The sequence below is a fragment of the Prenolepis imparis genome, unplaced genomic scaffold (assembly GCF_030444845.1).
Source record: "Prenolepis imparis isolate NDT839.2.m4 unplaced genomic scaffold, iyPreImpa1.0 SCAF_7, whole genome shotgun sequence".
Classification (NCBI taxonomy): domain Eukaryota; kingdom Metazoa; phylum Arthropoda; class Insecta; order Hymenoptera; family Formicidae; genus Prenolepis; species Prenolepis imparis.
This window is the reverse complement of record NW_028141165.1, coordinates 19,295,077-19,318,825: the sequence shown is the minus strand read 5'-3', so window position 1 is coordinate 19,318,825 and position 23,749 is coordinate 19,295,077. Positions and strand designations below refer to the sequence as shown.

The window sequence follows — 23,749 nt, the reverse complement described above, 5'->3', positions numbered from 1 at the left end:
CGGGGATACGATGACCTGTGGCAAGCTGACATCGTCGAGATGCGTCCGTACTCTCGTTTCAACAGAGGTTACCACTACATACTCACCGTCATCGATGTGTTGAGCAAGTACGCGTGGGCCATACCACTCAAGAGTAAAGGTGGAAGCGAGACGGCTGACGCTATCGCCGAGATAATTCGAGATAGCAAGAGATGCCCGAGAAACATGCAAACCGATATGGGGAAAGAATTTTATAACGTCGACGTGCAACGGCTTATACGGAAACATAACATCAATCACTATTCTACATATTCGGTATTGAAGGCATCGGTTGTGGAGCGATTCAATCGCACGCTGAAGAACGACATGTGGAAGATGTTTACGCTGAACGGAACTTACAAGTGGATCGACGCGTTGGCGGAACTCATATCGGATTACAACGCGCGCAAGCATCGAACGATCGGCATGCGACCCGTCGACGTCACCCCCGCGATCGCTGATAAACTTTTAAAAACGGTATATAGTAACATAAAGATTGCCGCTCCGGCGAAATTCAAAGTAGGTGACCCGGTACGCGTTAGCAAGTACAAGAAACTTTTCGAGAAGGGTTACACACCAAATTGGACAACCGAAGTGTTTAAAATTGTTAAAGTGCAGCGTACTAATCCCGTAACCTATCTACTCGAGGACTATCGCAAAACATCTGTCGCTGGAGCGTTTTACGAGCACGAGTTGCATAGCGCGAATTATCCGGACGTATATCTCGTAGAGAAAGTACTGCGCAGGAGGGGTGACGAGGTTTACGTAAAATGGCTGGGATTTGACAATTCGCACAACTCTTGGATACATAAGGACAATGCAATTTAATTCATACAAATTGTATTTATTAATTACTCAAAAATTAAAAAATATATAATGTGTACAACAAATAAAAGTATTTGAAATATTACAATATACATGAAATATGTGAAATACAAAATCTTTATTAATACATCCTTTCCGTTCCAATATATGAAATACATACACATATGTTACATAACATATCGCACATACATTATATTACATTATATTACATTATATTTTATAAGGGTATCTGATAATGTCCCCATGGTAATGTGTCGGTCGAATCAGGTATGATATACCGCTTATCGTCGTACGGACTTAGAGCAATTTTTGTCTCGCAGATGGTGTATACTTCATGCAATTTCGACCTAATACATGACTGACTACGTGTCATTTCAATCTCGTCGTTCAGGCACCGCGTATAATCGTCGAATGTTATCGTTCTCGCGACAACGTTACATTTGACACCTTTAACCTTTTTTGTATCTTTCTTACCATCTACTCGCAAAGCGTACATTTTTGCTCTAAGTCCTACAAATTCAGTCATTATCGCGCCATTATTTTCATCCTTCATTAGACCTGGCACCTTTTTATTCACAAGCGGTATACTGTACGCGTTGTCAATTGGATAATCGCTCGTATCGAATCTAGCGATATCGCGTTTCATATTTTCATACACGTCTTCGCATTTAATATGATATATTAAACTATCTGTATCGGTGTACATTACCCGACATCTGTCACGATAGAGCGGTGACATGTACTCGTGATGAAATTCGTACAGACACACTTTCGATATGTCGAGTATACACATACCAACATAGATTGGTTTGTTAAATTTTACTTCTAGTTTACGTAATTCTACGGCAATTAAATTTTCTGAAAAGACGCTCCTGCTATGGAAATTTGGTTTCGCTATCATCGCCTCTGCTCCGTATCGTCCGTCCCACTTTGTCAATAATTTTACATCTACATGATTACGCACATTTTCCATCGTTTTGCCAAATACCGCGTTGTTCATCAATTTGTACAAATTTTTCTCAAAATCATTTTTCGCTTGTGTTCTAAATTTTGTATTTAGTTCAATGTAATCGCGGAGCCATGCGGATTGAGTGAATTGTAATACGCGATGTATTTTTGTAACGCGAAGGCCGTGACGCGTGCACTGCTGCAGGTTGCGGTAGTGTATGACGTAACGCTTCTTATCATATAGCGTTGCGAGAAGCTTATCTTCCCGCTTGCCGGGCGGTTTGTCACGTGTCGGGCAAAACGGTAGGTCAGTGTGCGTGTCGTGAAGATGTTGTGGATACTCTAAATCTACTTCGAGGATATAGCCTGTAGGTGAATCGAGCGCTATTGACGAGATGTCAAAGTTAGATACATCGTCGACCCATCGAAAATCGGCATATGGCAACGGTTGACACATTGCCCATTCATACAAATTATTTACATCTAAATACATTAAATATGATGATGGTTTCGATGGATCATATGACTGCATGTACTTGTTATTAGCATGCGCGTATCTTCCTGAACATTGACTTAGACCGCCGCGTATACCCCGTTCAATAAACATAACCATATCGATATCGGTAAGCAGTTCGAAATTTACGCATGTATGTTTTAACATGGCGTCCCATGTATACCCAGGAAGAGTATAATAATACGTAGGGTCGAGTCCGTAACTCGCGATGCAAGTGTCGTGAAAGTTTTCAAATATATCAGCCAACAACAAGACATCAATTTTTAAGTACAGATCGCTGTATTCACCCAAGGTTTGAATGGAGAACTGCTGCCACACGTTGACGGCGTGTGCGTAGTCGCTCTCGGATACAGTGTCACCGGTTAAAGAACTGTAAAACGATTCGCGTGGTGGTAAACGCGTGTCTTGCAGCTTGTCCACGCAGTCAATGTACTCGTACGGAAAGACACCTTTTCGCGTTAATAATTCAAAATTGTTAGCGGATAATGCGGAAAAATTGGAACGCAAAATTTTTAACTTATCCTTATTCAAAAAAGATGCCAATTTGTCAAGACTAGCATTGAGAAATTTGTATGAATCGATGAATCGTAATTTCATGCAAGCTTTCCGATCTTTATCGTCGTCGGTACTATTGACAGTCTTCGTAAATGAAATGTATTTTTCTTTTGTTATTGGAAGCACATCTACGCGTCCTTCATACGCGGTAGCTATTTATTTTATGATAAAATGTGCGTCATAGCCGGATAGATTATGGAAAACTACAGGAATGACATAAGAGTCTTTGTAGTTTAGATTACAGTTTGAGTGCGCGGGACCCCTGTATCGCCCGATCAGATGACAATGATCGCGTACGCGTGTATCATCCGGCGCAAACGGTTTTTCGCAAATGTGACATTGCGTGACGCTATGAAATTTTTCCCATTCATCTTGCGTTAATTTTGTCATGTGGACATTATCAGACAAAATACCCTTTACACGATGCGCTAAATTTTTAAGTTCTTCGGCGAACCATGAAACGCAATCGATACTACGGCGAGAATTATACGCGGATAACGAGTTGTCGTACGAACATTGCACGTAATACCCAACGCTAAATACCTCGTGATGTTGGGAGTATGACGCATGTTCCGGCGTCTTCTTCAGCACACACTCCAAGTCGGCGTACACCACGAAGGGAAATCGCTCCTTTCTGTTGTAGTTGTCGAAGTCGAGCCACTTGTCTTTATCGCTTGGTAATCGGATAGCGCAGTCGTTCATTTCTCGACAGTCCGCAATGTGAGCCTCCAATTTTTCGCTCAAATTAAAGAAGTGCAAGCATCTGTGAAAAAAAAATTACAATTTTATTTACAATTTTATTTAAAATTATTATATAGTTTGCAATAAATATACATACCGATCGCAGATATATTTTTGACCATTGTGTTTGCTCAGTTGCGTGCTGACAAGCCGAGATAGATTTTTTATATACGCGAAATGCCCAACGCTGTCGTCCTCCTCCACATACAGCATATTTACATGTTTTTCTCTCTTCCGATCGGTGAGCTGTATCGGAAGAATAGATAATTCCTTCTTCCTCTCAATGCCGTAGACGTTGATTGAGATGTTATTTGCCAGTTCAAACTTTTTAATTTGGTTTAACGTCATCGGAAACTCAATGTTTTGTAAATTTAGCACTGTCGTGTAATGAGGATATGAAAATTCCCGTGTCACATTTCTTTCGGCGGGGTACAGAGCGGCCACCACTGACCACGCGAAACATGCATTGTCTTTAGACTGCACGTTCACCACTGCTCTCTTCGTCATAATTTCTCGCGGTAAGTTTAGATAACACCCCGCGCGCATAGGATTGCACTTGTTGACGTTGACCGTAAGATCAAGGATTCGTGACAATGCCCATCCGCTATCACGTTCCTGAAACTCTTCGAGAGACGCCAATGTGGATTCGATGACATGCCGCTCATACCACTCGTGTAAATCGGACGTGCGAAAGAGTTCATAATTTCGCGTGTTAATGCTTTTGTTGGAGCGCATATCACCTGTCACAAACTCACCGTTGAACACGGTATTTACTTTTGCACAGTTGTGTATTTTTATAACATCTTGCACTTGCTCGAGTACTACACTACTAGCGTCTTCCAAAAATTGTCGCGGTTCGATATAGTCTGCGTTAATCACCGCACCTGTCAGTATCCGATTTTCGAACGCGGTATCGATCTCTCGCCAAACGAGTCTTCCCGTGTTATTATCGCCACTGTAATTACCGCCACTGTAATTACCACCACTGGGTATAAACTGTCTCTGCAATCGAGTCTTTGCACCCTCGAGTCGCGCGATTCTAGCAACCAAAGATTGTCTATATCCAATGGAGAGTCGCGGACGCTTGACACGACTGCGTTCTTCGAGCAGTTTGATAAAGTCCTCGCAGCGCAGCGCCCATTCAAAATATTCGCCCAAGGTGGTGACTTGGCGGGACCGCTCCAACAGGTCGCGTTCGTTCTGCTCGATGTTTTCCATTATTTCTTTTATTCACTATTATACCACTAACACTTCTAATACAAGAAAGTAACCACTAAACTTTTTTCACCGCTGCATCTATGCGCTTTCAAATCGTACTATGGTTTGACGCGCTCTCATCCTCCTTATATATATTTCACCTAATTCTATCTTCTTTTCTAACATTTGGCGTATCTCAAAAGATAGTTTCCCGAGATATCGGTTTTATGGATAGAGGAGTAAGGACACAAGCTGCCGAACGTTGGCGCCGATACGTTGCATTCTTCCTTAACAAATATTAAGAAAAATGTTTCGCTCTCGTTTTTATGGGAGATTTTCCGCGAGGGTACAAAGCTGCCGAACGTCAACGCAAATAGGTAGAGGCCTATTAAATCACGTTTAGACATGTTCGTCGCAGCGTCGGCCCTAAAATCTTCATTCCTTTCCTAATGATAAAATGTCTATAAAATGAAAAACATAGTTTTAATGGATTCTAGAATGCTCCGTTGACGAGCAGCCGGACATCGGCGCTTCCGTAATAAAATTATATTAACGAGGGTACAAAATTGTTAATCATCGGCGCTTGTTCTATACCTTTTTGGGGAAAATGTCTAAGAACCCTCATAAAAAAGTCGTAAAGATACCATCTACAAATATTGCACTCATACGTAGCTCGTTGCACGGTCTTTGTGGGGGATGACGTCATGCAGGGAAGGGGGAACGTGACGCTAGAGACTGAGAGGCTAGGGATCGCGAGACTAGGGACTGAGAGGCTAGGGATCGCGAGGCTAGGGACCGAGAGGCTAGGGACTGCGAGAGAGGTAGCGCTTAGGAGAGAAAGAGAGAGCGCGAGGTGAACGCGAGAGAAAGAGAGGGTGTGAGGCGAACGTGAAGGAGAGATGTTGCGGCGAGGAGAGAGAGAGAGAGAGAGAGAGAGAGAGAGAGAGAGATGACGCGAGGTTAGGGACTGCTAGAGATAGCGCTTAGGAGAGAAAGAGAGAGCGCGAGGTGAACGCGAGAGACAGAGATAGCGAGAGGCGCATGCGAGAGATGACGCAGTGAAGGAAAAGAAGAGGAATTTTTAAAATGAATATATTAATTTAATATTAATTATTTTTAATTATGAATAAATGTGTATTATACATTTGTGTATGTGTGTGTGTGTGTGTGTGTGTGTGCGTGTGTGTGTGTGTGTTTAAAAGAATATAAATGGATATAAATGTATATAAATGTGAATATATAAATGTGAATATAAAATGGATATAAAATTTTAAAAAATATATATAAATGAATATAAAGATAAGAATATAAAGATGAAAATATAAAGATGAAAATATAAATGAATATCATAATATATAAAAATTGTCGGTGATGGAGGTGGCTATGGTAAAGCCGACGATTGTGGATGCGAGGCGGTGAGGCAGCCGAATGCTAGGTGCTGTGAGAAGCGGAGGCGACGGCTGGGCGGGGACTCCTGCATAACAGAAAATTTTTATTAATTATTTTAATAATTTATAATTAAAAAGAAATACTTACTAGTTCCAATTTTCCACCACAGGTTCTGGTGGATATGGCTCTAGGCCAAACAGTTCCCGAAGAGCATACATGTTCTCCCATAGCCAACTGTTATTGGCATCCATTTCCCGCGCCTCTGCAGTTTCGCACCACATTTCTGCAAACATTTGTCGATGTTCCCACCTCAGCATTCTCACCCACTCTCGTTCAGTTAAACCTTGCTCCACCACGTGTTGCGGCCGTAAATTTTGCACAATGTTATAGATCATCTGAAAAATATGAATATTTAATATATATCTAAACATATTGCAATATTCTGTATAATAGTTTTAAATAAATTGTACAACTTACTATTTCGGGGAGCGTACGGCGCAGAAAACCTCCAGTCATTTTTTTCACTATTTTTTTACACTCACTTCGCTCGGCGACTGTTCGAGACTTTTTGATGTGGAGACAGACTCTCTCTCCATAAGCTTCAACCCCCGTCCCTCTCAAAATTATCGCAATTCTTCCTTAAAAGATATTTAGGAAAATGTTTCGCTCTCGTTTACGACCGATTTTCCGCGAGGGTACAAAGCTGCCGAACGTCAACGCTTTTACATTTGCACCCCTATAAATAACGTTTGACATGTTCGTCGCAGCGTCGGCTTAAAATCTTCATTCCTTTCCTAATGATAAAATGTCCATAAAATGAAAAACAGTTTTATGGCTTCGGGTAGCCATAAATCACAAAGATAATCAGTTGCCGAACATGCTTAGACCCCCCCCTCCTTTGTCGAAACATCCCCCTCCACCCGCGTGACGTCAGCCCCCGCGCCACCGAGATACCCCCGCCCCGCGTGACGTCATACCCCTCGCCACGGAGAACCCCCCGCGCCCCGCACCCCCCTCAGAGGACCTGAGTTAGAACTCTCATAGTATTCCTACTCATGTTATTGTATGCTATATTATCATCTTTTAAAATTTATATAAATTAAAAATTTAGTTTTACATACGTACTTGTAAGATCCAAATCGAAATCATGCATATTCTTGCGTTTTCGATCACGCGCTCTTTGAAGCTCTATTCGTTCGCAAGTTATTATTTCTGCCTCGACAGGATGCTTACGCATAATATGCCTTTCTAAATTTGCAGTATGCTTTCCCTAAATTGAATATATTATATAAATCATTGAAAGTAAATTTACGTTAAATAATTTAATATAGTTGATTTTAATTTTATCTAATCGAATTTGAACTTCTTTAAAACTATACATAAATGCAACTAAACAGAAATGTACCAATAATTAAATGTACACTAGCAAAAGATAAAAAATAAGTAAAACAAATTTTAATAAAATGTAATTTTTAAAAATTTATTATAAATTAGAAAATTCGAAATTTTTCTGTACTTTTAATTTATAAATATTAATTTATATATCTTTGATTTATATTAATAAAAATAATTAAACCGTTACTACACTTTAACAAATAGAAATTAATTTTACCTGCATACTTGTAGAGCATCCAGCAATTTTACATTTAGATCGACAAGTTTCTTCATTGTTTAACGGGCCGTTTTCCCGAGACGGCCGGGCGTCGCTCAGTCGTGATCACAAGGTTCGGGAAAGGGCGTGTGCGAAAACACAAGACGATGACTCGGTATTTAAATTAAAGAAAACAGTTTATTCAAAAGAATTCATGAAATAATACAAAGAAAGTGGTTCGCGAGATATTACAACGTAATAACAAAACACTAACGGTTACGGATAAATACAAGTAAATGGACGGCGGTATAATACACCGAGAGATCGCTCGGTATTACGGGCGTCGGATAAATATTATCGCGTGACAGCGTGCCAAAGGCTTCCGATTAATACATCGAATGGTTCGTGATAAAGTACGGCTGAAGAGAATAGTACGTTACATAGTTCGGGTAAATGTAGAGAGTTGTTCGCGGCAACATAGATTTAATGAAAGCGATGCAGTAAATATTCCGGACGGCAGTACATAAGGTATCGAGAACATATGTTTCGGTTATATGTATACGCGGGGTTAACGCCCTGGCCGTGTTTATAAACGGCCTAAGACGATTTTAATAAATAAGATCGGACTATGAATACCGGCCTTAGATAAAAAAAAGTGTTATCTTTACTAAATTATCTAGAATAATATTCAGATAATTTGATTTAGAGTTTCATAGCACATGAGAATATTTAAGTAGTAGAACTTGAACAGTAAACGATAAAAACTTATAAATAAAAGTATGAATATATTTTTATAATTTACATTTTTTTATTTTACATTACATTTTTATTTATTTACATTTTTAACTGTTTACATAAGCGGTTTTAAAAATAATGTTATCTGGAAGTTATCTAGATAAATCGCCATATAATTTTATTTTTTATCTAGAATCTAGATATATTTAAAACAAAATCATCTTTATCTTATCTAAGATGAATTTACATATTTTTATCTCATCTTTATCTAGTTAATTTTAAAATTATCTAAGCACAACACTGTATGGGATATAATTATATCTAATTATATATAATTATAACTAATTATGTCCATATTTCATATAGTTTTGTATAGGTATATACAGGGTGGGGAAAAAGTATGGAAACCCTGAAAAATCTCGAAAAATATAAGTTTTACAGAAAAATGTTTCCTATAAAAGTTGTAGAGCCTAAAAAAATCTATTTACTGATCTTACAAGTTTGACCTTGGATGGCATGGCCAAGGTCAGGGCAAGGTCATCTTGAATTTTTTAAATGGAACCCCCATTTTTTATTACATACTCTTGTAGCTTATCTCGAGAGTTTTCCAAAATACTATATATGAGTTATTTTTAGTTAAGAATTTCCTGAGATATTTTAAAATTTGTCGTGATACTTTCTAATTATAAAATATAAAATATCTCGTAAAATAAAAAGAAGATCCTTCTCCAATCTTGGCTGAGTTTCGTATTCACTGCCAGTATTGAAATACTGGCGAGCATAACATAAACTTTGAGTTCAAAATAAAACGAACAATATAAATACTCTAATAATTAGAAATTTACTCTAAATCAGTTGTTTTCACGGCTACTCTAAATCAGTTGTTTTTACGGTTTCACGTTTAAATATCCAAAATATCCAAATACGAAACTCAGCCAAGATTGGAGAAGGATCTTCTTTTTACTTTACGAGATATTTTATAATTAAAAAGTATCAGGACAAATTTAAAAATATCTTAGGAAATTCTTAACCAAAAATAACTCATATATAGTGTTTTGGAAAGCTCTCGAGATAAGCTATAAAGCCCCTCGCACAATGCCAGGCAACAGGCGAATAGGAACAGGAAATAGAAAGTATCCACCAATAAAAGCAGGGAATAATATTTATTCCCTGCTCTTATTGGTGGATCTTTTTTATTTCCTGTTCCTATTGCCTGTTGCCTGGCATTGTGCGAGGGGCTTAAGACCAGAGCACAGACTTTTGCATAACGCATAACGCATATGTATAAGAAATTTGATTGGTCCATAAACATATGCATAAGAAATTCAACTAATCGAATTTCTTATGCATATGCGTTATGCGTTATGCAAAAGTTTGTGCTCGGGCCTTTAAGCTACAAGAGTATGTAATAAAAAATGGGGGGTTCCATTTAAAAAATTCAAGATGACCTTGCCCTGACCTTCGCAACGCCATCCACGGTCAAACTTGTAAGATCAGTAAATAGATTTTTTTAAGCCTAACTTTTATAGAAAACATTTTTTTGTAAAACATATTTTTCGAGATTTTTCAGGGTTTCCATACTTTTTCCCCGCCCTGTATAAACAATTTATATGATTATATATAAAGAATTTCTTACTTAAAAATAATATTAAAAAGTTCTTGGCATGTTATACAAATATTAATACAACATGCCTTGCAAGGTTTCTGGAATGTTAAGGGAATGAGTTTTGACGAACATGCACACAATATATGTTACTGGGAGGTTAATGGCAGGTTTATTAATCTCCGTGGAATGTTATAATCTTACAATTTAAGATTGTTGTAACCTTATGGGGATGTTATTGATATGCTATGAGGATTTCATCTCCCTTCTAATTAACATTTTTTAATAACTATATGTTTACATAAGAGCAGTCTTAAAAATAATATTATCTGGAAGTTATCTAGATGAAGCGCCATATAATTTTATCTTTTATTTAAATATATTTAAAATAAAATCATCTTTATCTTATCTAAGATGAATTTACATATTTTCATCTCATCTTTATATAGTTAATTTTAAAATCACCTAAGCACAACACTGAATACATCATACCGGTATTCATAGTCCGATCTTATATTTAAGATCATCTTAAGTCTGGTCAGAGGTTGACTTAAGATCCCATTCAACCAATCAAATGGCTGCGTAGCATCTCAAGCTCGGACTTAAGACGATCTTAAATATAATATGAATACCGACCATAATAGGTCTAGTTTACACCGTTAAATCGATTGGTACGCGCATGAAGAATAGAAATAAGGAGGCCGAACTAGCATGGAGGAATTATCGAAAAGTGCGACAGAATTCCAAGCCTAAATGTAGTTTATTAATGCTCCGCAAGGTTGCGCTTTTGCCTCACGGAACTCACACGTACACGGTGGACTTTTGTGTTAGCAGAGTGTTAGTCATTCTCTATCCTTCTTGCTCCTCATCCTGCAATCTCTCCTCTTTCTCAAACTAACGAGCATCTTGTGATTGCAACGCCACCTATAGGTACCTATGGGTGCGTTCGTTTATGCAGCGATTAGCGCATCCACTGCATCTCTCATCTGCGAGTCACGTGACATAATTTACCGAACGAGCACCTGTGAATTGACTGCTCAGATTGTAATTGGAGTGTGTAAGTAAAGAAATTTCAAATAAACATGAATTATTATTTGAATAAATACAATAAAATTTTTAAATAGGATAAAAAATATATTTTGATATATTAATATTATTTTAGAAAAATTCATTATTGATAGAATCTAGTGCGGATGTAAAATTTACTTGCGAAATCTGTAAGAGTAAATTATGCACGTTGCAAAGCTACCTTCAACATAATCGCATACACATAGAAAAGGGAAACCACGTATGCGAAAAATGCGGTAAACAATTTGATTCGAAAAGATACCTGAATTGTCATCTGAAATACCACGAAAGCAAGAAGAATTTTACATGCGAAAAATGCGGCAAATGCTTCATAACAAAGAATGACTTGAACATGCATCTTCGTACACACAACGATGAACGCAAGTATGAGTGTGACATTTGCAAGAAGACTTTCAAGTTTAAATATTGCCTTGCTAGACACATACAGATTCATTCAAATAAGTTACTGCATAAATGCAACCGTTGCGAGAAGGAATTCCGCCTGAAAAGCTATTTGCAGAGACACATGATAACGCATACGGACGAGCGGAAATATAGATGCATCATATGCGATAAGTGTTTCAATCATAATTGGAACTTGAACCGTCACAAAAAAACTCACTTCAAGCTCAATTCATCTACGAATCAGAAATGCAATAAGAGTTCTAGGCTGGAAATTGATCAAGCATCAACAAATCGATCCATTTATAAGTGCGACCATTGCACCAGAACATTCAACCGGAAACAAGATTTGCGACGACACAAGAAATTCAAATGCGATAAATGTGATAAAAGTTTCTGTCAAAAAACTTGAAATGCATAAACGTACACACGCCGAGAAAAATCGGTCTACAAATCAACAACACGATGAGAGCTCCAGGCCGTTAGAATTAGTCGAGCGTATCGTCAGCCCTATTCCTCCGGAATTATACGATCCGACACAACGCGGCGATAACTCTGAGCGGAAAACTGATTTCAAACGTCAGGAAGACGAACCCTAGATTTAGAAGGACCAGGACTTACGTCTTTCGTATTGTCATCCTCCTGCTTGTCACTGTTTGATTCTTTCGTCTGTCTAGAAGGACCGGGACATTCGTCCTCCGTATTTTCGTTGTTCTGCTGATCACCTTTTAATTTTCTCGACGAATGCATTTCGGAAAATGTATTTATATGAGACAGTGAAGGTTGATCAATATTTTATATAATAGAGACTTTACTTTTTGGATTTCGTCGAGCAATATTGAATTTGCAGTTTGAATCAAATTTACTGTATTGCTATGCTTTCCGAGTATTTTGTAACTTTATCGAGAGCAATTATAAACTGTTGTTTAATCTGATTCCTTAATCTAAAAAGTAAAAAGTAATGACATGTTTGTTATCAAACAATCTTTATACTACAAATATTTATTACAATAATTTTAATTTTATTATTTTGACTAACCAAATGTATTGTAATCACTGATTTTCATATATATTCTTGCGTTATATATATATGTATATATATGCCAGATATATTTCAAATCATAATGTCAAATATAATTCAAAACAATTAAAACTTTTAAGATATAAGAAATGTCTTTGATATATACTTGTTTGATTATATTTTTTTGCTCTGATAATTTTAAAATATTTTCTGTAATCTACTTACAGTTTTTTCTTTGATCAGTTTCCTATTTCTTCTAGTTTTTTAACAAACTTTGCAGCAAAATTTGATGTCAAAATTATAAAATATTACACAGGATACGTTTGTCAGGATGTGGTCATTCCATGTATTATTTCCTTGATAGCACCTAAACGCATCAAAACGTATTTGTCACTTTATTGTTTTAATTATAATTGTCGTAAAGTCTAAAAGATATTACTATTTCTTAACTTTAAATATAATGACAAAATTATATTAAATAAAAATAATTTCCGCATAATTTACCTTTTCTCGTGGAATTCTCCTTAATCTGTATCTTGTTTGTACGTAAACGGTTTATTTCTTCGTATTTCTCGCTTTTGATTTTCTTTAATACTTTTTTTATTTGAAGATTTTATTCGAACGTTTTTCGATTCCAGTCTTTTGAATCAAGAATTCGTATTGTTATAAGACAATCGTGATAATTTATCTTATAATTCTTAATTATGTTTCACTTTGAACAAAAAGACGTTGCAGCATGTAATCCCCTTTGATTCTGCTAAGACGAACTTTACCGGTCTGTACTGTATATAATGTCATATGTTTTATCCAAACGTATCCGCAAATAACATTAAATACTGTTTATGTTTATGTGTATATGTTTTTATGAGAGTTACTTTGCAACGGCCGGGCTAGTTTAAAATATTGAATCTTTTATGATTAACTAATAAAAAAAACAAAATATATTAGTATATATATTTTCAATATATAACAACAATAATTTTAGCAGTAATGAGTATGATTCTCTTAACATACAATATAAAGATGTCTTATTATTATAAGAACATACCCACACAACACCACGTCCTAAATTAGAACATAAGATGTCATTAAGATATCTTTTGGACATATCAAAAGTCATATAAGACGTCTTTATGCCCCGATTTTGAACGTGGTGTTGTTTGAATAACATTTGTATAATATACAAAAAACGTAAGTAATGTATTGAAATATTTAAGAACAAACAAAAAAATAAACTGTATCTAAATCATATTTGACTTAATGACAACAAACGTAAATATTAAAACATAAGACATCTGAGACCAAACAAAAAATCCAACTTTATCTAGTGAGATTATACTTAACTTAAAAAAACAAGCATTAAAAAACATCTAAGACATCTAAGAACAAAAAAAGGGAAAACTTTATCTGTGAGATCAGGATATCGATCATGAAACTTTTCTAGAGTGAAAAAAAAGTAATAAAAAAAAAGTAACGACGCACGTAACAAATCAACATATCTAAGTTTTTAACATATCAACGTCTTTGGCATGTAAAATATTATGAAAGTTTTTAAAATGTTTATGGCATTTATATTATGTAGTGCGATTTTGTTGTAAATCTTTGAGGACAGTAACAAGATTGTTTATCGCTTCAATTTTGTCTGTTGCAATCTTTTTTTTATCTTCCCAAATTTCTTTCTTTAATTTTAAGGATTGTGATTTCTTTTCCTCGACAAGTCGTAACATTTCTTCTTGAAATTGGATTTTCTCTTTCTTCAATTTCCTTCTTTTTGTTATTGGTAAAACATTTTCTTCGATATCTACAGTCTCTTTCTGATATGTGCCAGCTGAGTCATCCTTCAAGGTAAGTGTTTCCGGTTTAAAAGTTGAACCCAGGGATTCCTCCGGAGGATTTACACTCTTTTTCTCCGCAAAAACTTCATGCATTTGATGGAAATACTTCCAAGTTATGGCACTTTCGCCTGTTCTTTTCAATTTACTTACATTCCGATTGTAAGTAACTTGGAGATTTTTCCACTTGTTGACCAGATCATTTTTTGTTACTTTGTAACCTTTTTTTTCAAAAACTTGAACAATTAAATTCCAATATGGTGTCTTTCGGCTATTTGGGTTTTCAAACTTTCATTCATACCAAGACATTGTTCAAGTAAAAGCTGTATTTCTGCGTCTGTCCAATTCTCTTTCGTGGCTTGACGATTGTCGATACCTATAAATTGTGATAGTGCAAATGAACATAAATATAATAAAAAAATCATACAATAGTTACAGATTAAAGAAAATAATATCATCATAAAAATCACTAATTTATACAATCGTAGGAAAAGAAATTATATTAGGAAATACTTTACCAATTGATGTTTTAGTTTTATTATTAATATTTTATACTAATATAATATACATTTATTATTATATCTACATTGGAATCTAAATATTTTTATTTTATGATTATTGTACATACCTTATATTGTTGAAGTTGGTGCTGACATTACAAGCATCGGAGAAGTTGAAGATTGTGTACATATAACATTTTCAGGAAGTGATGACGGCAGGATTGAAATGTTGTTGAATGTAGACTTCTCAGATCTTTCCAAACTAACTGGAGACGAAGTAGCTTTATAGCTAGGAACGACTGTAACAGAACTGCATCTGAGATAAATTCATAAAAACAAACCACAAAAAGTTACTGAATTTGTTTATATAAAGCACATTATTTTAAAACAGATTATTTTAAATTTATATTCTTGATAAATGTGCATTTTTAGGTTAATTTGATCGCAAATATGAATTAACAGACTTCATAGTTTTATTGTATTACTTACCTTGCATTACTTTGAGTTTTGTAGGATCTATTTGGAGTTGTTCTCCACCTTCTTTGTTCTGAACTTTTATAACATAACTCATATTGAATTAATTTTTCAGACAACGCTTAACCAAGTTCAACCGGCTTAACAATGGACACTGCATTTTCACATTCGTTTACGCAGACTGTGGCAGTACTGCGAGCAGAGCATCCAGAGCAGGACCTCCGAGATGGCTGCGCAGATAGGCCGCAGCTCTGCTTAAACGAACAACAAACTGTAGGGATGGGCGATGTTTTCCGATTAATCGATCGTCGATGTTTTTTTTCTCATAATCGATTATTTTTTTCCGATGTTTGTTAGAACCGATTAATCGATGTTCGATGTTTATTTCTGAAACATCGATGAAAAATAATCATATTCACTCTGTACGAATTATACTATGGTCTTACATATAGAGATATAATAAGATATAATAAGAGCTATGTAGCCTATAGGTTTGTTCGCGTCGCATGCCCCAACGTGTTCCTTCTCACTCCAATGCGCTGTGATTGGTCTAATCACCTGTGATCACCAATCACAGCGCACTGGAGTGAGAAGGAGCATGTTGGGCCATGCGATGCGAACAAACCTTATGTAGTGCTGACCGGACGGATTCGCCTACGACGGGTACTCATGAGTCATGATCCCAGCGCAGCTTTGAGTATTGTATATTGTATGTATCTTGAGATCTTGCGATCTTATTTATTTAAATAAAGTTATTTTGTCGATTTTGTTTAGTGTAAGGTAAACACTTAATTTTTTATCATCTCTCGAAAAGTCACGTATTTGCGCAGACGTTTGACGTTTATAACCGATTGACCGATTGATCGATTGATGTCGATTATGAGTGCGTTTAGAAAACACAACAGTTGCACAACGTTACTAGATTTTCATATGAAGAAATATAAATAAATCTAGTAACGTTGTGCAACTGTTGTGTTTTCTGAACGCACCCTATAATTACACTCACAGAATTGTAGGTACAATTACCTACGATTCTGATTCCTTGTCTATTTCTACTTTACCGATATACAATAATCGATGTTCCGATGTTTCTTTAAAAACATCGATTCTTAATAATCGATGTTTTAAATAATCGATTATTTTGACATCGATGTTTTTTCTCAACATCGCCCATCCCTAAGGCGGAGTAAACGAACGACATCTGCGGCATTCTGCGGCAGTCACTGCATAAATGAACGCACCCTATAGGTACTACTATCGGGCCTCGGTTTTGGTCGCACATCCCAAACACATAGGCCTAGTTTGCATCGAGCACTTGATACGCGTATCAAGTAGTGCATTTAAGGGTAGAGCCGATGAACCATCTCGCTCGCGGTTTGATGTCGGCGCGCGAGTGGAGACGGCGCCTGAAGCGGGGCGCGGCGGGGTCGAGCACGTGGCTTTGGTATGCGTGGTTTTTTCGTTCGCTCTCTCTCGTACGCTTGAGAGAGCGTTCGATATATCGAACGCGCGTTTCTTTATACGCGCGTTTCGCACGATCGTAATCGCGTGTGGGCGTGGGATTTATCGCGGTTCTGACCACTGGATATTAGGGTGCCCCAGGAATGGTTACCGGTGACGGAAACTCCCGTCCAAGGCAGGGAACTCCCTATCTCCAGATCTTGTCCGGTACCAAGGAGTCAAACAGGAGAGCGGTTCCGAAAACCGAAAACTCTCGGTAGAGACTGGGCACTCCCGATCCGTTCGCTCGTAAATGCGGAGAGAGGATCTCGTTATGTGGCGGTGGTGAGAACACCCACCGGAGGCTGGGTACACCCGACCCCGTAACTTGCCGTTAACGAGTGTTCTGGAATCGGATTCGTTTCTAGGAGCTATATCAGCGCTAGAGCGGATCGGAGAACGGAGTGAGCTCTCTTGTCTGGAGCCGCTCTTTTTATACGGCTCCAGATCTCGGTCGAGAGTCTCTTCGGTGAATTTCGTTCGCTCTCGGTATCGCTCGGGATCGTCGCGCGGCGATAAACGCGGGACGTTGTATCGAATAGCAGTTGGTATAACGGCATAATAATAAATAATTAAGATGTGGCGCATTGCGCCTGCTGCATCACCCGGCCGGTGTTCGCCGGTAATCGGCCGGTTAACGGGGGTATCGTTACATTACCCCCCTGGTCAAGGAGGCCTGAATTTTGAGGCCTAGAGTACGGTCGGCGGCGGGTTCGTGATGCCGTGGGGCCTATTCTATACGGCGGCGGTACGTGAGTTCTCCGGCCTTGGATAATCGGAGGACCCATCGGCCTTGAGGAGAGCGAACCTTGTATTTTCGCCCTACGTGGACGGCGAAATGTGGAACGTCAAATTCCATTCCGGGTTCGACCTGCACGCGGATCGGTGGTGGTGGTAACGGTCCCGTTGGCATCAGTAGTCGTGGCCGCTCCTCGTTCGGCGGGTTCGCGCTGCTGGTCGGTGTGGCTCTTTTCCTGGCTGGTGGTGGTGGTACTGCCATGAGTCCCTCTAATTTCCGGCGGTTCACATGGTCGGACCGCTGAATCATGGTACGGACCCTGGGTGGCCTTGTTGGCGGTTGTTTGACCGTTTGTCTCGTGGTCTGCTCCGGCGGCGCGGGTATATATCCGGCTCGCCGAGGATCGCGTTGATGGCTTCGAGAATATCGTCCGTTGGGTTCGGCATTTCGATAACGAGTGAAACGGTTAGTCCTCAGTTTCGGTCTCCTCGGTAACAGCGCTTTCCGTGTCACCCCCGTTATTGTTATTGTTTTCTTCGGTGTCATCATCGGTGTTTCTTTCGTTGTGATTATTATGGTGACCTTCGCGATGCGCGGATTTTAGGTCTTGCACGTGTACGCGCTTATACCATTTTCCTCGTTGACTGCGCAGGTCCACGATAACCGGGGAGATGATTCGCCGTACTTCGAGCGGACCAATGTATTTGGGCGCCAATTTTGCATTAAAATTGGCGGCTCGATTCGAGAGCGGGTGGTCTCGTTTCCATACCCAATCTCCGACTTTCGGTTTCCATGGTCGCCTCCGGAAGTTGTAATATCGTTCTTGTCGGTGGAAGGCTCGCGCCAAGTTTATTCGGACGAGTTCATACGCTTCTTCTAGGTTCTTCCTGACTTTGTCCGGTTCTGGTGGTAGATCGTTCGGGCCTTCGGACTGCCGGGGCGCGGCCAATTCGCGGCCGTGATTGAGGAATGCCGGCGTATACCCGGTAGCCTCGTGGGTCGCATTGTTATACGCAAATTGAATAGCGGCCAGGTTCGTCCCAGTTGCGATGGTCTTTATTCACATACTGGCTGACCATCGTCTTGATGGTTCGATTCGTGCGCTCAATAGGATTGCAATGCGGTATGCCGGGGTGATGTGGTGACGTATATGGAAAGCCACTAATCTTTCGGTGAACTCGTGCGATATGAACTGCCTGCCGTTGTCGGAGAGTATTGATTCCGGGCATCCGTGGCGCAGGATGACGCGTTCGGTGATGGCTTGGGTGACGGCGGAAGCGGTGGCCTTGCGGAGTGGTGTCAATTCTGTCCATTTGGAAAAGCGGTCCTGCGCGACGAGAAGCCAGTTATATCCTTGGGGTGACCGGGGGAGAGGCCCGACGAGGTCGACGGTTGCCTGAGTCCATGGGCGTTCCATGGCCGTCGCGTGTAGCAATCTGGCGGGCGGTTGTTGCGTTGCCTTGTGTGCTTGGCAGTTAGGGCAGTTCCGTACGTACGTCGCGATTTCTTTAAACATCCCCGGCCAGTAATATCTTTCGGCAATGCGGGCGATGGTTTTTGCAATGCCGAGGTGTCCGGCGGTCGGGGCATCATGGTGCCGTCGTAAAATCTCGCGGCGGCGTTTTCTCGGGGTGCATTCCTTCCACTGTGTGTCAGCGGGGGTGTCCTTGAAGTCGAGGCTGTGGAGGATGTGTCGCCACAATTTCCCGTCCTCAATGCGGTAGTCGGGATGTCTGTCGGGATCCTGGGTCACGGCGTGGTGCAGTCGGCGATACCAGGAGCATTGGGGTGGAGTGACGACGCAAGTTACGGGTTGTCTCGAGAGTGCATCGGCGACGTGGTTCAGAGTGCCTCGGCGGTACTTGACCTTAAAATCGTACTGTTGTAATTCGAATAACCAGCGGGCCAGTCTCCCGCTGGATGTTTCGAGTTTCTGCAGCCATTTTAGCGACTGGTGGTCCGTAATCACGGTGAAGGCGTAGCCCTCCAGATAGTTTTTCATTCGCCTAATTCCCCATACCACCGCGAGGCACTTTAACTCGGTCGCGCTGTAATTTCGCTCGGCGCTGTTTAACGTCCGGCTTGCATACGCGATTACGCGTTCCCCTTCGTCGAAATATTGGGTTAACACCGCCCCGAGTCCGTTGGCGCTAGCGTCCGTCTGGAGAGTGAAGTGACGCGTGAAATCGGGGCACGCGAGTACAGGTGCGGTGATTAGTGTCGTTTTTAGGGTTCGGAACGCCTTTTCTTCTTCCGGGCCCCACCCCCAACGCGCGTTTTTCTTTGTTAGTCGAGTGAGCGGAGCGGCGATGGTAGAAAAATTCTCGGTAAATCGTCGGTACTACGAGGCGATCCCTAAAAACTGGTATATTTGTTTAACGGTCGTCGGGGTTGGCCACTCGGCGACGGCCTTGACTTTATCAGGGTCGGTGCGGATTCCGCGGTGGTCGATTACGTGTCCGAGGTAACTCAGTCTATCGACACAAAATCGACAAAATTTCTCCGGGTTTAGTCGGAGCTTGGCGGCGCGTAGTCGGCGAAATACTTCGGCTAACAGTTTTAAGTACTCCTCGAACGTCCGGCTAATGACGATTATGTCATCCAGGTATACAAAGACGTGCGATTCGAGTGCTGGGCCGATGACTTGGTCCAATAATCGTTGGAACGTTGCGGGGGCGGAATGCAGACCGAACGGCATTACGGTGAATTGGTAAAGTCTCCGGCCGGGTATCGTGAAGGCGGTGATTGGTCGACTACCGGGTGCGAGCGGGAGTTGCCAGTATCTGTTCTTTAAGTCGAGGGTGGTGAGGAACTTCGCGCCGCGGAGTTTGTCTAATGTGGCGGTTACTTGCGGTAAGGGATACGCGTCTTTCTCGGTGACGTCGTTGACCTTGCGGAAGTCAATGCAGAACCGGTGGTTGCCGTCCTTTTTCTTCACGATCACGACCGGGGAGCTCCATGCGCTGTGCGATGGTTCAATTACCCCTGCTGCTTCCATTTCCTCCACTTCCTTGTCGATAATGGCCTGCATGGCGGGGTTTCGCGGTCGATATCGCTGTTTGATCTGGTTCGGATCCCGTAATCGAATGTGGTGCTGGGCTAGTTCGGTCGGCCCGTGACTCGCGTCGAACTTCTTGAGTTCGACCTTCAAGAAGTCCTGGATCCGTCGCTCTTCCGAGTTTGTTTTCCTTCTCAGCCCCCCGGCAACGTCGCATTTTGGTGATTGTGTCGGCCAGCTGCGTGACGGCGGTGGCGTTATCGCGATTGCCGTACGGATCCACAGGTCGGCCCCGATAAGCACGGCGCTATCTAAAGTCGGTAATACTAAAAAGGTATGCGTGTATCTTCGGCCCTGAATGTGTATCGTGACGGTGACGGACCCCGGGGTATCGGCCGAGATGCCGTCGGCCATCTGGATTTGTCCTTCGTAAGGATCGACGCCACACTCCCGTTGTTGCAGCTTCGTGATGGTCTCGTCATTAAGAAACGATACTTCGGACCCGGTATCTAGTAGCGCCTGATAGTGTTGGCCGTGGATTCGTACGGGAATGTGTGGTCGCGGCGTGTATCTTATGAGGAGCTTGGGATGCTGGTGTCGGCTGCGGTGGTCCCGGTCCGCGCCGCGTTTCGCGCCGGCGGGTGACATTCTTTGGTTAACACGCCGTCTTTCCCGCATTGCGAGCAGAATTTCCGCGGCGGGCGCTTGCAGTCGAATCGCGTGTGACCCCTTTGCTTACACCGCCAACAGCACTCGTTGCGGTTATAAGCGGAAGCGACGGTGGACTTCGGGGGGTCGGACCGATCGTCTTGGCGCGCCGCTCGCCGTTGCTGCTCGATCTCCTCGTACTCGGTTGCGCGGGCTTGTAATTTCGTAAGGTTCACGGCGTCCTCGTACCGTACGTACAATTTATACTCTGGATGCATATTCTCGTATAGGTGGTCGAGTTGTTCTGAGCGAGGATACCCGCCGGCGCGTCTCATCATCGTCAGTATCTCGGTAGCGTACTTGCTAAATTTCTCGTTGTGTTTCTGGCGACGGTCGGTGATTTCACGGCGGAGGGCGGCCTGATAGCGTCGCGGTAAAAATTGCGTCCGGAATGCTTGCTCAAAATCCCCCCATCTTTGCCAATCGTCGTGGTTATTTTGGTACCAAAGTAAGGTCTCTCCCCGCAATAACTCCGGTAATCCTTGTAGGACTTGCGGTTCTGAGATACCGTACGCGTGTCGTAATTCCTCTACGCGTTCGAGAAACGCGAGGGGATCCTTCCCGTCGAAATGGCATCCCCACTTCCGTATCTGGTTTATGGTCCGCGTATCGTCGGGCGGTGTAGGTGGTCGGGTCGGCTGCACGAAGGGATTCGGTGGGTCGAGCAACGGTACGGGTGTGTCCCGTGTGGACGCCATCCCGGATGTGGATGCGTCCATATAATTCTTGACCCGGCGACGGAGTTCGTCTACGGTGCCCGTGGGGTCAACTCCGAAGTTGATAGCGAGCGCGATTAATGGTTCTTTAATGAGAGCGTGTACCTGCGTTCTCATTGGGCGTGTTTTCACGCGTCTTGTGTTTTACGCGGTCGGTGACGGTCAGGTCCCTGTTCGGGCGCCAATGTAAAGGGCCGTTTTCCCGAGACGGCCGGACGTCGCTCAGTCGTGATCACAAGGTTCGGGAAAGGGCGTGTGCGAAACACAAGACGGTGACTCGGTATTTAAATTAAAGAAAACAGTTTATTCAAAAGAATTCATGAACTAATACAAAGAAAGTGGTTCGCGAGATATTACAACGTAAGATAACAAAACACTGACGGTTACGGATAAATACAAGTAAATGGACGGCGGTATAATACACCGAGAGATCGCTCGGTATTACGGGCGTCGGATAAATATTATCGTGACATGACAGCGTGACAGCGTGCCAAAGGCTTCTGATTAATACATCGAGTGGTTCGTGATAAAGTACAGCTGAAGAGAATAGTACGTTACATAGTTCGGGTAAATGCAGAGAGTTGTTCGCGGCAACATAGATTTAATGAAAGCGATGCAGTAAATATTTCGGACGGCAGTACATAAGGTGTATCGAGAAGATATGTTTCGGTTATATGTATACACGGGGTTAACGCCCTGGACGTGTTTATAAGGACGGTTTAAAGGGTAGAACCGATGAACCGTCTCGCGCGCGGTGTGATATCGGCGCGCGAGTGGAGACGGTGCCTGAAGCGGGGTGCGGCGGGGTCGAGCACGTGGGTTTGGTATGCGTGGTTTTTTTCGTCCGCTCTCTCTCGTACGCTTGAGAGAGCGTTCGATATATCGAACGCGCGTTTCTTTATACGCGCGTTTCGCACGATCGTAATCGCGTGTGGGCGTGGGATTTATCGCGGTTCTGACCACTGGATATTAGGGTGCCCCAGGAATGGTTACCGGTGACGGAAACTCCCGTCCAAGGCAGGGAACTCCCTACCTCCAGATCTTGTCCGGTACCAAGGAGTCAAACAGGAGAGCGGTTCCGAAAACCGAAAACTCTCGGTAGAGACCGGGCACTCCCGATCTGTTCGCTTGTAAATGCGGAGAGAGGATCTCGTTATGTGGCGGTGGTGAGAACACCCACCGGAGGCTGGGTACACCCAACCCCGTAACTTGCCGTTAACGAGTGTTCTGGAATCGGATTCGTTTCTAGGAGCTATACCAGCGCTAGAGCGGATCGGAGAACGGAGTGAGCTCTCTTGTCTGGAGCCGCTCTTTTTATACGGCTCCAGATCTCGGTCGAGAGTCTCTTCGGTGAATTTCGTTCGCTCTCGGTATCGCTCGGGATCGTCGCGCGGTGATAAGCGCGGGACGTTGTATCGAATAGCGGTTGGTATAACGGCATAATAATAAATAATTAAGATGTGGCGCATTGCGCCTGCTGCATCGCCCGGCCGGTGTTCGCCGGTAATCGGCCGGTTAACGGGGGTATCGTTACAATTGTAAGCAAAATAAATGTCTACAAAATTTGCAGGTCGAGTTGTATATTCGGCGCTTGCAATTTCTTCGTTAGTGTTGTCCATATTAATTGCAGATTACAAAACTACGTAACTATATCATATTAGAATTAAACATTATA

At 41.5% G+C, this 23,749-nt stretch overlaps 1 pseudogene; it reads right to left on the bottom strand.

The window, feature by feature from the left end:
* Positions 1-12,069: 12,069 nt before the first annotated feature.
* On the bottom strand, positions 12,070-14,897 carry LOC145938741 (uncharacterized; annotated as a pseudogene).
* Between the last annotated feature and the right edge of the window lie 8,852 nt (positions 14,898-23,749).